Source organism: Urtica dioica, chromosome 5, assembly GCF_054948205.1.
Source record: "Urtica dioica subsp. dioica isolate 48M chromosome 5, U.dioica_male_clone48M_v1_H2, whole genome shotgun sequence".
Taxonomy (NCBI): Eukaryota; Viridiplantae; Streptophyta; class Magnoliopsida; order Rosales; family Urticaceae; genus Urtica; species Urtica dioica.
The window spans coordinates 12,276,190-12,291,697 of NC_142760.1; the positions used below are offsets into that span (position 1 = coordinate 12,276,190).

A 15,508-nucleotide genomic window follows, 5' to 3' on the forward strand; every position below is an offset into this window, starting at 1 on the left:
GCGAAAAGTTATTAGGAATTCATATATTTTATGTGATTTTTGGTGCACCGAAGACGTAGTTATGGCTTTTGGGAGTCGCGGCGTTGATTCTTATATAGATAATGCGCGCTAATGCTTGCGGATGCGATCATACCAGCACTAATGCACCGGATCCCATCAGAATTCCGAAGTTAAGCGTTCTTGGGCGAGAGTAGTACTAGGATGGGTGACCTCCTGGGAAGTCCTCGTGTTGCATCCCTCTTTTTTTGCGAATTATTTTTTTCGGAGGCCGAAACGATGGAATTTCACCAAAAATCGCTCCGAGTCTTGTTCATATGCCCGTTTACGCTTACAATTCACCGGTGAAAGTCGAAATTCCGACCGAGGGAGAAATTTACGATTTTACCCTTCCCCCGTTCACCTTGTCGGAATTTCGCCGATCACTCTTCCGAAACCGTCCCAACGCGAAGATCGCGAAAAGTTATTAGGAATTCATATATTTTATGTGATTTTTGGTGCACCGAAGACGTAGTTATGGCTTTTGGGAGTCGCGGCGTTGATTTTTATATAGATAATGCGCGCTAATGCTTGCGGATGCGATCATACCAGCACTAATGCACCGGATCCCATCAGAACTCCGAAGTTAAGCGTGCTTGGGCGAGAGTAGTACTAGGATGGGTGACCTCCTGGGAAGTCCTCGTGTTGCATCCCTCTTTTTTTGCGAATTATTTTTTTCGGAGGTCGAAACGGTGGAATTTCACCAAAAATCGCTCCGAGTCTTGTTCAAATGCCCGTTTACGCTTACAATTCACCGGTGAAAGTCGAAATTCCGGACCGAGAGCGAAATTTACGATTTTACCCTTCCCTCGTTCACCTTGTCGGAATTTCGCCGATCACTCTTCCGAAACCGTCCCAACGCGAAGATCGCGAAAAGTTATTAGGAATTCATATATTTTATGTGATTTTTGGTGCACCGGAGACGTAGTTATGGCTTTTGGGAGTCGCGGCGTTGATTCTTATATAGATAATGCGCGCTAATGCTTGCGGATGAGATCATACCAGCACTAATGCACCGGATCCCATCAAAACTCCGAAGTTAAGCGTGCTTGGGCGAGAGTAGTACTAGGATGGGTGACCTCCTGGGAAGTCCTCGTGTTGCATCCCTCTTTTTTTGCGAATTATTTTTTTCGGAGGCCGAAACGATGGAATTTCACCAAAAATCGCTCCGAGCCTTGTTCAAATGCTCGTTAACGCTTACAATTCACCGGTGAAAGTCGAAATTCCGGACCGAGGGCGAAATTTACGATTTTACCCTTCCCCGTTCACGTTGTCGGAATTTCGCCGATCACTCTTCCGAAACTGTCCCAACGCGAAGATCGCGAAAAGTTATTAGGAATTCATATATTTTATGTGATTTTTGGTGCGCCGAAGACGTAGTTATGGCTTTTGGGAGTCGCGTCGTTGATTCTTATATAGATAATGCGCGCTAATGCTTGCGGATGCGATCATACCAGCACTAATGCACCGGATCCCATCAGAACTCCGAAGTTAAGCGTGCTTGGGCGAGAGTAGTACTAGGATGGGTGACCTCCTGGGAAGTCCTCGTGTTGCATCCCTCTTTTTTTGCGAATTATTTTTTTCGGAGGCCGAAACGATGGAATTTCACCAAAAATCGCTCCGAGCCTTGTTCAAATGCGCGTTTACGCATACAATTCACCGGTGAAAGTCGAAATTCCGGACCGAGGGCGAAATTTACGATTTTACCCTTCCCCCGTTCACCTTGTCGGAATTTCGCCGATCACTCTTCCGAAACCGTCCCAACGCGAAGATCACGAAAAGTTATTAGGAATTCATATATTTTATGTGATTTTTGGTGCACCGAGGACGTAGTTATGGCTTTTGGGAGTCGCGGCGTTGATTCTTATATAGATAATGCGCGCTAATGCTTGCGGATGCGTTCATACCAGCACTAATGCACCGGATCCCATCAGAACTCCGAAGTTAAGCGTGCTTGGGCGAGAGTAGTACTAGGATGGGTGACCTCCTGGGAAGTCCTCGTGTTGCATCCCTCTTTTTTTGCGAATTTTTTTTTTCGGAGCCCGAAACGATGGAATTTCACCAAAAATCGCTCCGAGCCTTGTTCAAATGCTCGTTTACGCTTACAATTCACCGGTGAAAGTCGAAATTCCGGACCGAGGGCGAAATTTACGATTTTACCCTTCCCCGTTCACGTTGTCGGAATTTCGCCGATCACTCTTCCGAAACCGTCCCAACGCGAAGATCGCGAAAAGTTATTAGGAATTCATATATTTTATGTGATTTTTGGTGCACCGAAGACGTAGTTATGGCTTTTGGGAGTCGCGGCGTTGATTCTTATATAGATAATGCGCGCTAATGCTTGCGGATGCGATCATACCAGCACTAATGCACCGGATCCCATCAGAACTCCGAAGTTAAGCGTGCTTGGGCGAGAGTAGTACTAGGATGGGTGACCTCCTGGGAAGTCCTCGTGTTGCATCCCTCTTTTTTTGCGAATTATTTTTTTCGGAGGCCGAAACGATGGAATTTCACCAAAAATCGCTCCGAGCCTTGTTCAAATGCGCGTTTACGCATACAATTCACCGGTGAAAGTCGAAATTCCGGACCGAGGGCTAAATTTACGATTTTACCCTTCCCCCGTTCACCTTGTCGGAATTTCGCCGATCACTCTTCCGAAACCGTCCCAACGCGAAGATCACGAAAAGTTATTAGGAATTCATATATTTTATGTGATTTTTGGTGCACCGAGGACGTAGTTATGGCTTTTGGGAGTCGCGGCGTTGATTCTTATATAGATAATGCGCGCTAATGCTTGCGGATGCGATCATACCAGCACTAATGCACCGGATCCCATCAGAACTCCGAAGTTAAGCGTGCTTGGGCGAGAGTAGTACTAGGATGGGTGACCTCCTGGGAAGTCCTCGTGTTGCATCCCTCTTTTTTTGCGAATTATTTTTTTCGGAGGCCGAAACGATGGAATTTCACCAAAAATCGCTCCGAGTCTTGTTCAAATGCCCGTTTACGCTTACAATTCACCGGTGAAAGTCGAAATTCCGGACCGAGGGTGAAATTTACGATTTTACCCTTCCCCCGTTCCCCTTGTCGGAATTTCGCGGATCACTCTTCCGAAACCGTCCCAACGCGAAGATCGCGAAAAGTTATTAGGAATTCATATATTTTATGTGATTTTTGGTGCACCGAAGACGTAGTTATGGCTTTTGGGAGTCGCGGCGTTGATTCTTATATAGATAATGCGCGCTAATGCTTGCGGATGCGATCATACCAGCACTAATGCACCGGATCCCATCAGAACTCCGAAGTTAAGCGTGCTTGGGCGAGAGTAGTACTAGGATGGGTGACCTCCTGGGAAGTCCTCGTGTTGCATCCCTCTTTTTTTGCGAATTATTTTTTTCGGAGGCCGAAACGATGGAATTTCACCAAAAATCGCTCCGAGCCTTGTTCAAATGCTCGTTTACGCTTACAATTTACCGGTGAAAGTCGAAATTCCGGACCGAGGGCGAAATTTATGATTTTACCCTTCCCCGTTCACGTTGTCGGAATTTCGCCGATCACTCTTCCGAAACCGTCCCAACGCGAAGATCGCGAAAAGTTATTAGGAATTCATATATTTTATGTGATTTTTGGTGCACCGAAGACGTAGTTATGGCTTTTGGGAGTCGCGGCGTTGATTCTTATATAGATAATGCGCGCTAATGCTTGCGGATGCAATCATACCAGCACTAATGCACCGGATCCCATCAGAACTCCGAAGTTATGCGTGCTTGGGCGAGAGTAGTACTAGGATGGGTGACCTCCTGGGAAGTCCTCGTGTTGCATCCCTCTTTTTTTGCGAATTATTTTTTTCGGAGCCCGAAACGATGGAATTTCACCAAAAATCGCTCCGAGTCTTGTTCAAATGCCCGTTTACGCTTACAATTCACCGGTGAAAGTCGAAATTCCGGACCGAGGGTAAAATTTATGATTTTACCCTTCCCCCGTTCACCTTGTCGGAATTTCGCGGATCACTCTTCCGAAACCGTCCCAACGCGAAGATCGCGAAAAGTTATTAGGAATTCATATATTTTATGTGATTTTTGGTGCACCGAAGACGTAGTTATGGCTTTTGGGAGTCGCGGCGTTGATTCTTATATAGATAATGCGCGCTAATGCTTGCGGATGCGATCATACCAGCACTAATGCACCGGATCCCATCAGAACTCCGAAGTTAAGCGTGCTTGGGCGAGAGTAGTACTAGGATGGGTGACCTCCTGGGAAGTCCTCGTGTTGCATCCCTCTTTTTTTGCGAATTATTTTTTTCGGAGCCCGAAACGATGGAATTTCACCAAAAATCGCTCCGAGTCTTGTTCAAATGCCCGTTTACGCTTACAATTCACCGGTGAAAGTCGAAATTCCGGACCGAGGGCGAAATTTACGATTTTACCCTTCCCTCGTTCACCTTGTCGGAATTTCGCCGATCACTCTTCCGAAACCGTCCCAACGCGAAGATCGCGAAAAGTTATTAGGAATTCATATATTTTATGTGATTTTTGGTGCACCGGAGACGTAGTTATGGCTTTTGGGAGTCGCGGCGTTGATTCTTATATAGATAATGCGCGCTAATGCTTGCGGATGCGATCATACCAGCACTAATGCACCGGATCCCATCAGAACTCCGAAGTTAAGCGTGCTTGGGCGAGAGTAGTACTAGGATGGGTGACCTCCTGGGAAGTCCTCGTGTTGCATCCCTCTTTTTTTGCGAATTATTTTTTTCGGAGGCCGAAACGATGGAATTTCACCAAAAATCACTCCGAGCCTTGTTCAAATGCTCGTTTACGCTTACAATTCACCGGTGAAAGTCGAAATTCCGGACCGAGGGCTAAATTTACGATTTTACCCTTCCCCGTTCACGTTGTCGGAATTTCGCCGATCACTCTTCCGAAACCGTCCCAACGCAAAGATCGCGAAAAGTTATTAGGAATTCATATATTTTATGTGATTTTTGGTGCACCGAAGACGTAGTTATGGCTTTTGGGAGTCGCGGCGTTGATTCTTATATAGATAATGCGCGCTAATGCTTGCGGATGCGATCATACCAGCACTAATGCACCGGATCCCATCAGAACTCCGAAGTTAAGCGTGCTTGGGCGAGAGTAGTACTAGGATGGGTGACCTCCTGGGAAGTCCTCGTGTTGCATCCCTCTTTTTTTGCGAATTATTTTTTTCGGAGGCCGAAACGATGGAATTTCACCAAAAATCGCTCCGAGTCTTGTTCAAATGCCCGTTTACGCTTACAATTCACCGGTGAAAGTCGATATTCCGGACCGAGGGCAAAATTTACGATTTTACCCTTCCCCCGTTCACCTTGTCGGAATTTCGACGATCACTCTTCCGAAACCGTCCCAACGCGAAGATTGCGAAAAGTTATTAGGAATTCATATATTTTATGTGATTTTTGGTGCACCGAAAACGTAGTTATGGCTTTTGGGAGTCGCGGCGTTGATTCTTATATAGATAATGCGCGCTAATGCTTGCGGATGCGATCATACCAGCACTAATGCACCGGATCCCATCAGAACTCCGAAGTCAAGCGTGCTTGGGCGAGAGTAGTACTAGGATGGGTGACCTCCTGGGAAGTCATCGTGTTGCATCCCTCTTTTTTTGCGAATTATTTTTTTCGGAGGCCGAAACGATGGAATTTCACTAAAAATCGCTCCGAGCCTTGTTCAAATGCGCGTTTACGCATACAATTCACCGGTGAAAGTCGAAATTCCGGACCGAGGGCGAAATTTACGATTTTACCCTTCCCCCGTTCACCTTGTCGGAATTTCGCCGATCACTCTTCCGAAACCGTCCCAACGCGAAGATCGCGAAAAGTTATTAGGAATTCATATATTTTATGTGATTTTTGGTGCACCGAGGACGTAGTTATGGCTTTTGGGAGTCGCGGCGTTGATTCTTATATAGATAATGCGCGCTAATGCTTGCGGATGCGTTCATACCAGCACTAATGCACCGGATTCCATCAGAACTCCGAAGTTAAGCGTGCTTGGGCGAGAGTAGTACTAGGATGGGTGACCTCCTGGGAAGTCCTCGTGTTGCATCCCTCTTTTTTTGCGAATTATTTTTTTCGGAGCCCGAAACGATGGAATTTCACCAAAAATCGCTCCGAGCCTTGTTCAAATGCTCGTTTACGCTTACAATTCACCGGTGAAAGTCGAAATTCCGGACCGAGGGCGAAATTTACGATTTTACCCTTCCCCCGTTCACCTTGTCGGAATTTCGCCGATCACTCTTCCCAAACCGTCCCAACGCGAAGATCGCGAAAAGTTATTAGGAATTCATATATTTTATGTGATTTTTGGTGCACCGAAGACGTAGTTATGGCTTTTGGGAGTCGCGGCGTTGATTCTTATATAGATAATGCGCGCTAATGCTTGCGGATGCGATCATACCAGCACTAATGCACCGGATCCCATCAGAACTCCGAAGTTAAGCGTGCTTGGGCGAGAGTAGTACTAGGATGGGTGACCTCCTGGGAAGTCCTCGTGTTGCATCCCTCTTTTTTTGCGAATTATTTTTTTCGGAGGCCGAAACGATGGAATTTCACCAAAAATCGCTCCGAGTCTTGTTCAAATGCCCGTTTACGCTTACAATTCACCGGTGAAAGTCGATATTCCGGACCGAGGGCAAAATTTACGATTTTACCCTTCCCCCGTTCACCTTGTCGGAATTTCGCGGATCACTCTTCCGAAACCGTCCCAACGCGAAGATCGCGAAAAGTTATTAGGAATTCATATATTTTATGTGATTTTTGGTGCACCGAAGACGTAGTTATGGCTTTTGGGAGTCGCGGCGTTGATTCTTATATAGATAATGCGCGTTAATGCTTGCGGATGCGATCATACCAGCACTAATGCACCGGATCCCATCAGAACTCCGAAGTTAAGCGTGCAGGGGCGAGAGTAGTACTAGGATGGGTGACCTCCTGGGAAGTCCTCGTGTTGCATCCCTCTTTTTTGAGAATTATTTTTTTCGGAGGCCGAAACGATGGAATTTCACCAAAAATCGCTCCGAGTCTTGTTCAAATGCCCGTTTACGCTTACAATTCACCGGTGAAAGTCGATATTCCGGACCGAGGGCAAAATTTACGATTTTACCCTTCCCCCGTTCACCTTGTCGGAATTTCGCCGATCACTCTTCCGAAACCGTCCCAACGCGAAGATTGCGAAAAGTTATTAGGAATTCATATATTTTATGTGATTTTTGGTGCACCGAAAACGTAGTTATGGCTTTTGGGAGTCGCGGCGTTGATTCTTATATAGATAATGCGCGCTAATGCTTGCGGATGCGATCATACCAGCACTAATGCACCGGATCCCATCAGAACTCCGAAGTCAAGCGTGCTTGGGCGAGAGTAGTACTAGGATGGGTGACCTCCTGGGAAGTCATCGTGTTGCATCCCTCTTTTTTTGCGAATTATTTTTTTCGGAGGCCGAAACGATGGAATTTCACCAAAAATCGCTCCGAGCCTTGTTCAAATGCGCGTTTACGCATACAATTCACCGGTGAAAGTCGAAATTCCGGACCGAGGGCGAAATTTACGATTTTACCCTTCCCCCGTTCACCTTGTCGGAATTTCGCCGATCACTCTTCCGAAACCGTCCCAACGCGAAGATCGCGAAAAGTTATTAGGAATTCATATATTTTATGTGATTTTTGGTGCACCGAGGACGTAGTTATGGCTTTTGGGAGTCGCGGCGTTGATTCTTATATAGATAATGCGCGCTAATGCTTGCGGATGCGTTCATACCAGCACTAATGCACCGGATCCCATCAGAACTCCGAAGTTAAGCGTGCTTGGGCGAGAGTAGTACTAGGATGGGTGACCTCCTGGGAAGTCCTCGTGTTGCATCCCTCTTTTTTTGCGAATTATTTTTTTCGGAGCCCGAAACGATGGAATTTCACCAAAAATCGCTCCGAGCCTTGTTCAAATGCTCGTTTACGCTTACAATTCACCGGTGAAAGTCGAAATTCCGGACCGAGGGCGAAATTTACGATTTTACCCTTCCCCCGTTCACCTTGTCGGAATTTCGCCGATCACTCTTCCCAAACCGTCCCAACGCGAAGATCGCGAAAAGTTATTAGGAATTCATATATTTTATGTGATTTTTGGTGCACCGAAGACGTAGTTATGGCTTTTGGGAGTCGCGGCGTTGATTCTTATATAGATAATGCGCGTTAATGCTTGCGGATGCGATCATACCAGCACTAATGCACCGGATCCCATCAGAACTCCGAAGTTAAGCGTGCAGGGGCGAGAGTAGTACTAGGATGGGTGACCTCCTGGGAAGTCCTCGTGTTGCATCCCTCTTTTTTGAGAATTATTTTTTTCGGAGGCCGAAACGATGGAATTTCACCAAAAATCGCTCCGAGTCTTGTTCAAATGCCCGTTTACGCTTACAATTCACCGGTGAAAGTCGAAATTCCGGACCGAGGGCAAAATTTACGATTTTACCCTTCCCCCGTTCACCTTGTCGGAATTTCGCCGATCACTCTTCCGAAACCGTCCCAACGCGAAGATTGCGAAAAGTTATTAGGAATTCATATATTTTATGTGATTTTTGGTGCACCGAAAACGTAGTTATGGCTTTTGGGAGTCGCGGCGTTGATTCTTATATAGATAATGCGCGCTAATGCTTGCGGATGCGATCATACCAGCACTAATGCACCGGATCCCATCAGAACTCCGAAGTCAAGCGTGCTTGGGCGAGAGTAGTACTAGGATGGGTGACCTCCTGGGAAGTCATCGTGTTGCATCCCTCTTTTTTGAGAATTATTTTTTTCGGAGGCCGAAACGATGGAATTTCACCAAAAATCGCTCCGAGTCTTGTTCAAATGCCCGTTTACGCTTACAATTCACCGGTGAAAGTCGAAATTCCGGACCGAGGGCAAAATTTACGATTTTACCCTTCCCCCGTTCACCTTGTCGGAATTTCGCCGATCACTCTTCCGAAACCGTCCCAACGCGAAGATTGCGAAAAGTTATTAGGAATTCATATATTTTATGTGATTTTTGGTGCACCGAAAACGTAGTTATGGCTTTTGGGAGTCGCGGCGTTGATTCTTATATAGATAATGCGCGCTAATGCTTGCGGATGCGATCATACCAGCACTAATGCACCGGATCCCATCAGAACTCCGAAGTCAAGCGTGCTTGGGCGAGAGTAGTACTAGGATGGGTGACCTCCTGGGAAGTCATCGTGTTGCATCCCTCTTTTTTTGCGAATTATTTTTTTCGGAGGCCGAAACGATGGAATTTCACCAAAAATCGCTCCGAGCCTTGTTCAAATGCGCGTTTACGCATACAATTCACCGGTGAAAGTCGAAATTCCGGACCGAGGGCGAAATTTACGATTTTACCCTTCCCCCGTTCACCTTGTCGGAATTTCGCCGATCACTCTTCCGAAACCGTCCCAACGCGAAGATCGCGAAAAGTTATTAGGAATTCATATATTTTATGTGATTTTTGGTGCACCGAGGACGTAGTTATGGCTTTTGGGAGTCGCGGCGTTGATTCTTATATAGATAATGCGCGCTAATGCTTGCGGATGCGTTCATACCAGCACTAATGCACCGGATCCCATCAGAACTCCGAAGTTAAGCGTGCTTGGGCGAGAGTAGCTAGGATGGGTGACCTCCTGGGAAGTCCTCGTGTTGCATCCCTCTTTTTTTGCGAATTATTTTTTTCGGAGGCCGAAACGGTGGAATTTCACCAAAAATCGCTCCGAGTCTTGTTCAAATGCCCGTTTACGCTTACAATTCACCGGTGAAAGTCGAAATTCCGGACCGAGGGTGAAATTTACGATTTTACCCTTCGCCTGTTCACCTTGTCGGAATTTCGCCGATCACTCTTCCGAAACCGTCCCAACGCGAAGATCGCGAAAAGTTATTAGGAATTCATATATTTTATGTGATTTTTGGTGCACCGAAGACGTAGTTATGGCTTTTGGGAGTCGCGGCGTTGATTCTTATATAGATAATGCGCGCTAATGCTTGCGGATGCGATCATACCAGCACTAATGCACCGGATCCCATCAGAACTCCGAAGTTAAGCGTGCTTGGGCGAGAGTAGTACTAGGATGGGTGACCTCCTGGGAAGTCCTCGTGTTGCATCCCTCTTTTTTTGCGAATTATTTTTTTCGGAGGCCGAAACGATGGAATTTCACAAAAAATCGCTCCGAGTCTTGTTCAAATGCCCGTTTACGCTTACAATTCACCGGTGAAAGTCGAAATTCTGGACCGAGGGCGAAATTTACGATTTTACCCTTCCCTCGTTCACCTTGTCGGAATTTCGCCGATCACTCTTCTGAAACCGTCCCAACGCGAAGATCGCGAAAAGTTATTAGGAATTCATATATTTTATGTGATTTTTGGTGCACCGAAGACGTAGTTATGGCTTTTGGGAGTCGCGGCGTTGATTCTTATATAGATAATGCGCGCTAATGCTTGCGGATGCGATCATACCAGCACTAATGCACCGGATCCCATCAGAACTCCGAAGTTAAGCGTGCTTGGGCGAGAGTAGTACTAGGATGGGTGACCTCCTGGGAAGTCCTCGTGTTGCATCCCTCTTTTTTTGCGAATTATTTTTTTCGGAGCCCGAAACGATGGAATTTCACCAAAAATCGCTCCGAGCCTTGTTCAAATGCTCGTTTACGCTTACAATTTACCGGTGAAAGTCGAAATTCCGGACCGAGGGTGAAATTTACGATTTTACCCTTCCCCCGTTCACCTTGTCGGAATTTCGCGGATCACTCTTCCGAAACCGTCCCAACGCGAAGATCGCGAAAAGTTATTAGGAATTCATATATTTTATGTGATTTTTGGTGCACCGAAAACGTAGTTATGGCTTTTGGGAGTCGCGGCGTTGATTCTTATATAGATAATGCGCGCTAATGCTTGCGGATGCGATCATACCAGCACTAATGCACCGGATCCCATCAGAACTCCGAAGTTAAGCGTGCTTGGGCGAGAGTAGTACTAGGATGGGTGACCTCCTGGGAAGTCCTCGTGTTGCATCCCTCTTTTTTTGCGAATTATTTTTTTCGGAGGCCGAAACGATGGAATTTCACCAAAAATCGCTCCGAGCCTTGTTCAAATGCTCGTTTACGCTTACAATTCACCGGTGAAAGTCGAAATTCCGGACCGAGGGCGAAATTTACGATTTTACCCTTCCCCCGTTCACCTTGTCGGAATTTCGCCGATCACTCTTCCCAAACCGTCCCAACGCGAAGATCGCGAAAAGTTATTAGGAATTCATATATTTTATGTGATTTTTGGTGCACCGAAGACGTAGTTATGGCTTTTGGGAGTCGCGGCGTTGATTCTTATATAGATAATGCGCGCTAATGCTTGCGGATGCGATCATACCAGCACTAATGCACCGGATCCCATCAGAACTCCGAAGTTAAGCGTGCTTGGGCGAGAGTAGTACTAGGATGGGTGACCTCCTGGGAAGTCCTCGTGTTGCATCCCTCTTTTTTTGCGAATTATTTTTTTCGGAGGCCGAAACGATGGAATTTCACCAAAAATCGCTCCGAGCCTCGTTCAAATGCTCGTTTACGCTTACAATTCACCGGTGAAAGTCGAAATTCCGGACCGAGGGTGAAATTTACGATTTTACCCTTCCCCCGTTCACCTTGTCGGAATTTCGCCGATCACTCTTCCGAAACCGTCCCAACGCGAAGATCGCGAAAAGTTATTAGGAATTCATATATTTTATGTGATTTTTGGTGCACCGAAGACGTAGTTATGGCTTTTGGGAGTCGCGGCGTTGATTCTTATATAGATAATGCGCGCTAATGCTTGCGGATGCGATCATACCAGCACTAATGCACCGTATCCCATCAGAACTCCGAAGTTAAGCGTGCTTGGGCGAGAGTAGTACTAGGATGGGTGACCTCCTGGGAAGTCCTCGTGTTGCATCCCTCTTTTTTTGCGAATTATTTTTTTCGGAGGCCGAAACGATGGAATTTCACCAAAAATCGCTCCGAGTGTTGTTCAAATGCGCGTTTACGCATACAATTCACCGGTGAAAGTCGAAATTCCGGACCGAGGGTGAAATTTACGATTTTACCCTTCCCCCGTTCACCTTGTCGGAATTTCGCGGATCACTCTTCCGAAACCGTCCCAATGCGAAGATCGCGAAAAGTTATTAGGAATTCATATATTTTTTGTGATTTTTGGTGCACCGAAGACGTAGTTATGGCTTTTGGGAGTCGCGGCGTTGATTCTTATATAGATAATGCGCGCTAATGCTTGCGGATGCGATCATACCAGCACTAATGCACCGGATCCCATCAGAACTCCGAAGTTAAGCGTGCTTGGGCGAGAGTAGTACTAGGATGGGTGACCTCCTGGGAAGTCCTCGATTTGCATCCCTCTTTTTTTGCGAATTATTTTTTTCGGAGGCCGAAACGATGGAATTTCACCAAAAATCGCTCCGAGTCTTGTTCAAATGCCCGTTTACGCTTACAATTCCCCGGTGAAAGTCGAAATTCCGGACCGAGGGTGAAATTTACGATTTCACCCTTCCCCCGTTCACCTTGTCGGAATTTCGCCGATCACTCTTCCGAAACCGTCCCAACGCGAAGATCGCGAAAAGTTATTAGGAATTCATATATTTTATGTGATTTTTGGTGCACCGAAGACGTAGTTATGGCTTTTGGGAGTCGCGGCGTTGATTCTTATATAGATAATGCGCGCTAATGCTTGCGGATGCGATCATACCAGCACTAATGCACCGGATCCCATCAGAACTCCGAAGTTAAGCGTGCTTGGGCGAGAGTAGTACTAGGATGGGTGACCTCCTGGGAAGTCCTCGTGTTGCATCCCTCTTTTTTTGCGAATTATTTTTTTCGGAGGCCGAAACGATGGAATTTCACCAAAAATCGCTCCGAGCCTTGTTCAAATGCTCGTTTACGCTTACAATTCACCGGTGAAAGTCGAAATTCCGGACCGAGGGCGAAATTTACGATTTTACCCTTCCACCGTTCACCTTGTCGGAATTTCGCCGATCACTCTTCCGAAACCGTCCCAACGCGAAGATCGCGAAAAGTTATTAGGAATTCATATGTTTTATGTGATTTTTGGTGCACCGAAGACGTAGTTATGGTTTTTGGGAGTCGCGGCGTTGATTCTTATATAGATAATGCGCGCTAATGCTTGCGGATGCGATCATACCAGCACTAATGCACCGGATCCCATCAGAACTCCGAAGTTAAGCGTGCTTGGGCGAGAGTAGTACTAGGATGGGTGACCTCCTGGGAAGTCCTCGTGTTGCATCCCTCTTTTTTTGCGAATTATTTTTTTCGGAGGCCGAAACGATGGAATTTCACCAAAAATCGCTCCGAGTCTTGTTCAAATGCCCGTTTACGCTTACAATTCACCGGTGAAAGTCGAAATTCCGGACCGAGGGTGAAATTTACGATTTTACCCTTCCCCCGTTCACCTTGTCGTAATTTCGCGGATCACTCTTCCGAAACCGTCCCAACGCGAAGATCGCGAAAAGTTATTAGGAATTCATATATTTTATGTGATTTTTGGTGCACCGAAGACGTAGTTATGGCTTTTGGGAGTCGCGGCGTTGATTCTTATATAGATAATGCGCGCTAATGCTTGCGGATGCGATCATACCAGCACTAATGCACCGGATCCCATCAGAACTCCGAAGTTAAGCGTGCTTGGGCGAGAGTAGTACTAGGATGGGTGACCTCCTGGGAAGTCCTCGTGTTGCATCCCTCTTTTTTTGCGAATTATTTTTTTCGGAGGCCGAAACGATGGAATTTCACCAAAAATCGCTCCGAGTGTTGTTCAAATGCCCGTTTACGCTTACAATTCCCCGGTGAAAGTCGAAATTCCGGACCGAGGGTGAAATTTACGATTTTACCCTTCCCCCGTTCACCTTGTCGGAATTTCGCGGATCACTCTTCCGAAACTGTCCCAACGCGAAGATCGCGAAAAGTTATTAGGAATTCATATATTTTATGTGATTTTTGGTGCACCGAAGACGTAGTTATGGCTTTTGGGAGTCGCGGCGTTGATTCTTATATAGATAATGCGCGCTAATGCTTGCGGATGCGATCATACCAGCACTAATGCACCGGATCCCATCAGAACTCCGAAGTTAAGCGTGCTTGGGCGAGAGTAGTACTAGGATGGGTGACCTCCTGGGAAGTCCTCGTGTTGCATCCCTCTTTTTTTGCGAATTATTTTTTTCGGAGGCCGAAACGATGGAATTTCACCAAAAATCGCTCCGAGCCTTGTTCAAATGCTCGTTTACGCTTACAATTCACCGGTGAAAGTCGAAATTCCGGACCGAGGGCGAAATTTACGATTTTACCCTTCCACCGTTCACCTTGTCGGAATTTCGCCGATCACTCTTCCGAAACCGTCCCAACGCGAAGATCGCGAAAAGTTATTAGGAATTCATATGTTTTATGTGATTTTTGGTGCACCGAAGACGTAGTTATGGTTTTTGGGAGTCGCGGCGTTGATTCTTATATAGATAATGCGCGCTAATGCTTGCGGATGCGATCATACCAGCACTAATGCACCGGATCCCATCAGAACTCCGAAGTTAAGCGTGCTTGGGCGAGAGTAGTACTAGGATGGGTGACCTCCTGGGAAGTCCTCGTGTTGCATCCCTCTTTTTTTGCGAATTATTTTTTTCGGAGGCCGAAACGATGGAATTTCACCAAAAATCGCTCCGAGTCTTGTTCAAATGCCCGTTTACGCTTACAATTCACCGGTGAAAGTCGAAATTCCGGACCGAGGGTGAAATTTACGATTTTACCCTTCCCCCGTTCACCTTGTCGTAATTTCGCGGATCACTCTTCCGAAACCGTCCCAACGCGAAGATCGCGAAAAGTTATTAGGAATTCATATATTTTATGTGATTTTTGCTGCACCGAAGACGTAGTTATGGCTTTTGGGAGTCGCGGCGTTGATTCTTATATAGATAATGCGCGCTAATGCTTGCGGATGCGATCATACCAGCACTAATGCACCGGATCCCATCAGAACTCCGAAGTTAAGCGTGCTTGGGCGAGAGTAGTACTAGGATGGGTGACCTCCTGGGAAGTCCTCGTGTTGCATCCCTCTTTTTTTGCGAATTATTTTTTTCGGAGGCCGAAACGATGGAATTTCACCAAAAATCGCTCCGAGTGTTGTTCAAATGCCCGTTTACGCTTACAATTCCCCGGTGAAAGTCGAAATTCCGGACCGAGGGTGAAATTTACGATTTTACCCTTCCCCCGTTCACCTTGTCGGAATTTCGCGGATCACTCTTCCGAAACTGTCCCAACGCGAAGATCGCGAAAAGTTATTAGGAATTCATATATTTTATGTGATTTTTGGTGCACCGAAGACGTAGTTATGGCTTTTGGGAGTCGCGGCGTTGATTCTTATATAGATAATGCGCGCTAATGCT

The 15,508-nt window shown here is 46.4% G+C and overlaps 34 non-coding genes across 34 annotated transcripts; all 34 read left to right on the forward strand.

Annotated features, from left to right (window-relative positions):
• Window positions 1–119: 119 nt before the first annotated feature.
• LOC149396508 (5S ribosomal RNA) lies at window positions 120–238 on the forward strand. The gene has a single exon (XR_016298867.1). It is a non-coding gene; the product is annotated as a 5S ribosomal RNA (ribosomal RNA).
• A 333-nt stretch (window positions 239–571) lies between these two features.
• LOC149396509 (5S ribosomal RNA) lies at window positions 572–690 on the forward strand. The gene has a single exon (XR_016299399.1). It is a non-coding gene; the product is annotated as a 5S ribosomal RNA (ribosomal RNA).
• Window positions 691–1,024: 334 nt separating this feature from the next.
• On the forward strand, window positions 1,025–1,143 carry LOC149396510 (5S ribosomal RNA). Its single transcript, XR_016299091.1, has one exon. It is a non-coding gene; the product is annotated as a 5S ribosomal RNA (ribosomal RNA).
• A 333-nt stretch (window positions 1,144–1,476) lies between these two features.
• On the forward strand, window positions 1,477–1,595 carry LOC149396511 (5S ribosomal RNA). Its single transcript, XR_016299400.1, has one exon. It is a non-coding gene; the product is annotated as a 5S ribosomal RNA (ribosomal RNA).
• Window positions 1,596–1,929: 334 nt separating this feature from the next.
• Window positions 1,930–2,048, forward strand: LOC149396512 (5S ribosomal RNA). Its single transcript, XR_016298219.1, has one exon. It is a non-coding gene; the product is annotated as a 5S ribosomal RNA (ribosomal RNA).
• A 333-nt stretch (window positions 2,049–2,381) lies between these two features.
• On the forward strand, window positions 2,382–2,500 carry LOC149396513 (5S ribosomal RNA). Its single transcript, XR_016299401.1, has one exon. It is a non-coding gene; the product is annotated as a 5S ribosomal RNA (ribosomal RNA).
• A 334-nt stretch (window positions 2,501–2,834) lies between these two features.
• Window positions 2,835–2,953, forward strand: LOC149396514 (5S ribosomal RNA). Its single transcript, XR_016299402.1, has one exon. It is a non-coding gene; the product is annotated as a 5S ribosomal RNA (ribosomal RNA).
• A 334-nt stretch (window positions 2,954–3,287) lies between these two features.
• LOC149396515 (5S ribosomal RNA) lies at window positions 3,288–3,406 on the forward strand. The gene has a single exon (XR_016299404.1). It is a non-coding gene; the product is annotated as a 5S ribosomal RNA (ribosomal RNA).
• A 333-nt stretch (window positions 3,407–3,739) lies between these two features.
• LOC149396516 (5S ribosomal RNA) lies at window positions 3,740–3,858 on the forward strand. Its single transcript, XR_016298567.1, has one exon. It is a non-coding gene; the product is annotated as a 5S ribosomal RNA (ribosomal RNA).
• A 334-nt stretch (window positions 3,859–4,192) lies between these two features.
• Window positions 4,193–4,311, forward strand: LOC149396517 (5S ribosomal RNA). The gene has a single exon (XR_016299405.1). It is a non-coding gene; the product is annotated as a 5S ribosomal RNA (ribosomal RNA).
• Window positions 4,312–4,645: 334 nt separating this feature from the next.
• LOC149396518 (5S ribosomal RNA) lies at window positions 4,646–4,764 on the forward strand. The gene has a single exon (XR_016299407.1). It is a non-coding gene; the product is annotated as a 5S ribosomal RNA (ribosomal RNA).
• Window positions 4,765–5,097: 333 nt separating this feature from the next.
• LOC149396519 (5S ribosomal RNA) lies at window positions 5,098–5,216 on the forward strand. The gene has a single exon (XR_016299408.1). It is a non-coding gene; the product is annotated as a 5S ribosomal RNA (ribosomal RNA).
• A 334-nt stretch (window positions 5,217–5,550) lies between these two features.
• On the forward strand, window positions 5,551–5,669 carry LOC149396520 (5S ribosomal RNA). The gene has a single exon (XR_016298511.1). It is a non-coding gene; the product is annotated as a 5S ribosomal RNA (ribosomal RNA).
• A 334-nt stretch (window positions 5,670–6,003) lies between these two features.
• On the forward strand, window positions 6,004–6,122 carry LOC149396521 (5S ribosomal RNA). Its single transcript, XR_016298672.1, has one exon. It is a non-coding gene; the product is annotated as a 5S ribosomal RNA (ribosomal RNA).
• Window positions 6,123–6,456: 334 nt separating this feature from the next.
• Window positions 6,457–6,575, forward strand: LOC149396522 (5S ribosomal RNA). Its single transcript, XR_016299409.1, has one exon. It is a non-coding gene; the product is annotated as a 5S ribosomal RNA (ribosomal RNA).
• A 334-nt stretch (window positions 6,576–6,909) lies between these two features.
• On the forward strand, window positions 6,910–7,028 carry LOC149396523 (5S ribosomal RNA). The gene has a single exon (XR_016297898.1). It is a non-coding gene; the product is annotated as a 5S ribosomal RNA (ribosomal RNA).
• Window positions 7,029–7,361: 333 nt separating this feature from the next.
• LOC149396524 (5S ribosomal RNA) lies at window positions 7,362–7,480 on the forward strand. The gene has a single exon (XR_016298512.1). It is a non-coding gene; the product is annotated as a 5S ribosomal RNA (ribosomal RNA).
• A 334-nt stretch (window positions 7,481–7,814) lies between these two features.
• On the forward strand, window positions 7,815–7,933 carry LOC149396525 (5S ribosomal RNA). The gene has a single exon (XR_016298220.1). It is a non-coding gene; the product is annotated as a 5S ribosomal RNA (ribosomal RNA).
• Window positions 7,934–8,267: 334 nt separating this feature from the next.
• On the forward strand, window positions 8,268–8,386 carry LOC149396526 (5S ribosomal RNA). Its single transcript, XR_016297899.1, has one exon. It is a non-coding gene; the product is annotated as a 5S ribosomal RNA (ribosomal RNA).
• Window positions 8,387–8,719: 333 nt separating this feature from the next.
• LOC149396527 (5S ribosomal RNA) lies at window positions 8,720–8,838 on the forward strand. Its single transcript, XR_016298513.1, has one exon. It is a non-coding gene; the product is annotated as a 5S ribosomal RNA (ribosomal RNA).
• Window positions 8,839–9,171: 333 nt separating this feature from the next.
• Window positions 9,172–9,290, forward strand: LOC149396528 (5S ribosomal RNA). Its single transcript, XR_016298515.1, has one exon. It is a non-coding gene; the product is annotated as a 5S ribosomal RNA (ribosomal RNA).
• Window positions 9,291–9,624: 334 nt separating this feature from the next.
• LOC149396529 (5S ribosomal RNA) lies at window positions 9,625–9,741 on the forward strand. The gene has a single exon (XR_016299267.1). It is a non-coding gene; the product is annotated as a 5S ribosomal RNA (ribosomal RNA).
• A 334-nt stretch (window positions 9,742–10,075) lies between these two features.
• On the forward strand, window positions 10,076–10,194 carry LOC149396530 (5S ribosomal RNA). The gene has a single exon (XR_016299410.1). It is a non-coding gene; the product is annotated as a 5S ribosomal RNA (ribosomal RNA).
• Window positions 10,195–10,528: 334 nt separating this feature from the next.
• On the forward strand, window positions 10,529–10,647 carry LOC149396531 (5S ribosomal RNA). Its single transcript, XR_016299411.1, has one exon. It is a non-coding gene; the product is annotated as a 5S ribosomal RNA (ribosomal RNA).
• A 334-nt stretch (window positions 10,648–10,981) lies between these two features.
• LOC149396532 (5S ribosomal RNA) lies at window positions 10,982–11,100 on the forward strand. Its single transcript, XR_016299413.1, has one exon. It is a non-coding gene; the product is annotated as a 5S ribosomal RNA (ribosomal RNA).
• Window positions 11,101–11,434: 334 nt separating this feature from the next.
• LOC149396533 (5S ribosomal RNA) lies at window positions 11,435–11,553 on the forward strand. Its single transcript, XR_016299414.1, has one exon. It is a non-coding gene; the product is annotated as a 5S ribosomal RNA (ribosomal RNA).
• Window positions 11,554–11,887: 334 nt separating this feature from the next.
• LOC149396534 (5S ribosomal RNA) lies at window positions 11,888–12,006 on the forward strand. Its single transcript, XR_016298633.1, has one exon. It is a non-coding gene; the product is annotated as a 5S ribosomal RNA (ribosomal RNA).
• A 334-nt stretch (window positions 12,007–12,340) lies between these two features.
• Window positions 12,341–12,459, forward strand: LOC149396535 (5S ribosomal RNA). Its single transcript, XR_016298510.1, has one exon. It is a non-coding gene; the product is annotated as a 5S ribosomal RNA (ribosomal RNA).
• A 334-nt stretch (window positions 12,460–12,793) lies between these two features.
• LOC149396536 (5S ribosomal RNA) lies at window positions 12,794–12,912 on the forward strand. Its single transcript, XR_016299415.1, has one exon. It is a non-coding gene; the product is annotated as a 5S ribosomal RNA (ribosomal RNA).
• A 334-nt stretch (window positions 12,913–13,246) lies between these two features.
• Window positions 13,247–13,365, forward strand: LOC149396537 (5S ribosomal RNA). The gene has a single exon (XR_016299417.1). It is a non-coding gene; the product is annotated as a 5S ribosomal RNA (ribosomal RNA).
• Window positions 13,366–13,699: 334 nt separating this feature from the next.
• LOC149396538 (5S ribosomal RNA) lies at window positions 13,700–13,818 on the forward strand. Its single transcript, XR_016299418.1, has one exon. It is a non-coding gene; the product is annotated as a 5S ribosomal RNA (ribosomal RNA).
• Window positions 13,819–14,152: 334 nt separating this feature from the next.
• LOC149396539 (5S ribosomal RNA) lies at window positions 14,153–14,271 on the forward strand. Its single transcript, XR_016299419.1, has one exon. It is a non-coding gene; the product is annotated as a 5S ribosomal RNA (ribosomal RNA).
• Window positions 14,272–14,605: 334 nt separating this feature from the next.
• Window positions 14,606–14,724, forward strand: LOC149396540 (5S ribosomal RNA). Its single transcript, XR_016299420.1, has one exon. It is a non-coding gene; the product is annotated as a 5S ribosomal RNA (ribosomal RNA).
• Window positions 14,725–15,058: 334 nt separating this feature from the next.
• Window positions 15,059–15,177, forward strand: LOC149396541 (5S ribosomal RNA). The gene has a single exon (XR_016299421.1). It is a non-coding gene; the product is annotated as a 5S ribosomal RNA (ribosomal RNA).
• The last annotated feature ends 331 nt before the right edge of the window (window positions 15,178–15,508 follow it).